This window comes from Herpailurus yagouaroundi, unplaced genomic scaffold (assembly GCF_014898765.1).
Source record: "Herpailurus yagouaroundi ecotype Mexico unplaced genomic scaffold, PumYag 182, whole genome shotgun sequence".
In the NCBI taxonomy this organism is placed as follows: Eukaryota; Metazoa; Chordata; class Mammalia; order Carnivora; family Felidae; genus Herpailurus; species Herpailurus yagouaroundi.
The window spans coordinates 52,334,579-52,337,934 of NW_024412413.1; positions in this window are offsets into that span (position 1 = coordinate 52,334,579).

Sequence of the window (3,356 nt, forward strand, 5' to 3'; positions counted from 1 at the left end):
TCTCCAAAATAAAGGTCTTCATCCTTATCAAAGACCTAAATTCTGAAGCAGCCCTAGAGAGTAAAACTGCAGAAACCACTAGAACCCAAATTGTTACACTCTCCTCCAAATGTACATTCAAGGTTGGTTAAAACACACACACACACACACACACACACACACACACACACACACGCACACATCAAAAGGAACCAAACAAATAATCAATATATGCTAGAAAAGAATTTTCTTGAATTAAAAGAGAACCAATGTCTCTAGGTAGAAAGAGCTCAAGAAGTACCAGGAAAGCACAACAATGCGAACGTACTTAGTGTTACAGAACTATGTATTTTTAAATGGTTAAAATTACGAATTTTGTTATGTATATTCCACCACAATATTTTTTTTTAAACTCTTGAAAGAGTGAACTCTTTTTTTTTTTTTTTCAACATTTATTTATTTTTGGGACAGAGAGAGACAGAGCATGAACGGGGGAGGGGCAGAGAGAGAGGGAGACACAGAATTGGAAACAGGCTCCAGGCTCTGAGCCATCAGCCCAGAGCCTGACACGGGCTCGAACTCACGGACCGCGAGATCGTGACCTGGCTGAAGTCAGACGCTTAACCGACTGCGCCACCCAGGCGCCCCTCCACCACAATATTTTTAAAAAGTAGTGCCAGAAAAACTGTCATTAAGTTAGATCCTGACGATGCAGAATAGTTATCACAGGTAATTCATCTGAATATACATAGAAAATACACTGGGAAATAATTCTACAATATAAACAGTTCTTACCACTAGACATTGAAATTTCTGGTAATTTTTTAATAATTTCCAAATGTTTTCCAAATTTTATAAAAATGAGTATTAGTATTTCTTTTATAATCAAAGGATGCTGTAAAAAATATGCATGTAATATATAACATACATGTAATGTATATATGATATATATGTAAATATGTCATAGATGAATATGTAAAACACTTCCTAAATATGTCCCTTCTTCACCATAGTCTTTAGCAAGACTCCCTATGTTTCACATAGACTATTTCATTAATGCCCGACTAGTGCATAAGACCTACTCCACTTTCTCCTCCACACCAGACAGAGTTCTTCAGGAGTATAAAGCAGAAAGCACATATCACGTAATACTACATAATACCACATAATACCCCACCCCATTCCTGGTCCTTACTCAACCCAAAGCTTCATTCCACCCCTGAGTCTTGCCTTGTCCTTCAACTCCAACCATCCCTCTTCCTTCTCTTTGGCTGAGCCCCAGGATGATCTGATTTGCCAATATCAGGGATGAGAATGAGTTTGAGGGGTTGTTGTGGTGAAGGATGTGGGGCAGTGACATCTTCATAAGAGTGTTTAGGAGGGGATTTAGGTAGGAATCTACCTGAAATTGCAGAAGTTGTGTTGTATATTAGTTTGGGATAACTTGAGATGGGGGTAATGGAGATGAAGAGAATTGTAGTAAAAGCGTTTGCCTACTAAGCATTTTGTTTTTACTTTCATTGTTTATTCACCTGGGGGCGTGTGGGTTAGGGTTGATGGAAATTATGGGGAGTTCTATTCTCATCAAGCTACCCCTGGTTAACCCCCTCCCTTTATTTTTTTCTGGTTGACCCCCCCCCCCCTTTAGCTTCCTGCTAACTCCTAGGTGTCTCTCATCACTCAGTACAAGCATCACTTTCTCAAGATTCTGCCCAGACATCCTAGTCTTGATCATATGCCTCTTCTGGACTCTCGTAACATTTCAGCAACGCTTTGGCAAAAAAGTGGTATAAGCAATTCCTATGCTCCACTCTGTCCTTTTCCTTACCCACCCTAATGCTAGACCGCAAGCACAAGAAATATCTTCCACTCTGTATCCTGAGCACCAAGCACTGTATCTGGCAAACAAGTATTCAATAATTATTTTTTAACAAATAGTCAGTGAGCGAGCAGAGAAGAATCAAGGATATGGGTCTCCTTGACCCCCAAGGATATGGGATCTCAAGAATGTGAGAGTTTACAGAGGGATAGTGCGCTGTTTTACACCTCTTCAACCCTGATGATTAAGCCAGAAAAAACAGGCTTTTCATATATAAGTTAGAGTGAACTAGCATTTGATTAAGTCATTGATGAATGAATGAACTAACGGATGCATCTAAAACAAGGCTCAGGACAAACTTGATTATTTGACCCCCTAAAACTGAGGTCAGATAACAGCAACAATATCATAGTCTCAGAATCTAAGAAAGACCAGCCTAGGACTTGCCGCTCCCAGTTAGGCAATAGTTATTCTGGGAACAGATTGTGGGAGCATCGGATATTCCTCTCCATGGACCTCTAAATAGCCCTGTCTTCCTCATGTTCCCACTCCAGAAGAGCAGCAAAGCCACTGTTATTTTTAGTCACATGCCAAATGTAATTCTAATTTATTCAGCTTCCTAAAACAAAGAAGTCCTGAACAAAGCACAGAAAAGTACATAGGATGTTTAGAAAGGTAAACAGCATGAGCATAGGTATGGAGGTATGAAACTAAATTGTGTGTGTGTTTGTGCACGCGTGTGCCTGCGTGTTGCAGCAGATATCAAGAAGATCAGAACATACTGCAAGGCAAAAAAAAAAAAAAAAAAAAAAGGGGATATGCGTATGTAGGAACTAAGTCCAGGATAATATCATATGCCACACAAGGGAGCCTAAATTCTTATCTTGACCACAATGGGAAGCTATAAGGTTTTCAGGCAGGGGAATGATACAGTTGGATTAGTATTTAGAAAGATCCCCCTGGAAGTAGAAAAGGCAGGGAAGGGAAACAAGCTGGAGTCAGAAAAATGGCTGCTGCACGAGCACAGATATCCATCACCCCAAAATTTGCCTGCTTTGTGTTCAAAGCAACACAAAATAAGTCTGCCCCTAGAAGTTAAAGATGACAGGAAATCTTGTGGGCAGCAACTGTGAGCAAGCCATATAGCCAACTCCAGGTCTTTATTTTAAAGGATAGAATAAAGGCGCCTGGGTGGCTCAGTTAGTTAAGCGTCCAATTCTTGATTTTGGCTCAGGTCATGATTGATCTGAGGGTTGTGAGATCAAGCCCAGCATCAGACTCAGCACTGAACTTGGAGCCTGTTTAAGATTTTCTCTCTCTCTCTCACTCTGTGTCTCACTTTCTGTCTGCCACTTCCCCACTTGTTCCCTCTCTCTTTCCGATAGATAGATAGATAGATAGATAGATAGATAGATAGATAGATAGGCAGATATAAATAATAGAATGTCTGAGGTCCTGGCTGGCTCAATTGGTAGAGCATGCAGCCCTTGATCTTGGGGTTGTGAGTCTGAGCTCCATGTTGAGTGTAGAAATTACTTAAAAATAAAATCTTTTTTAA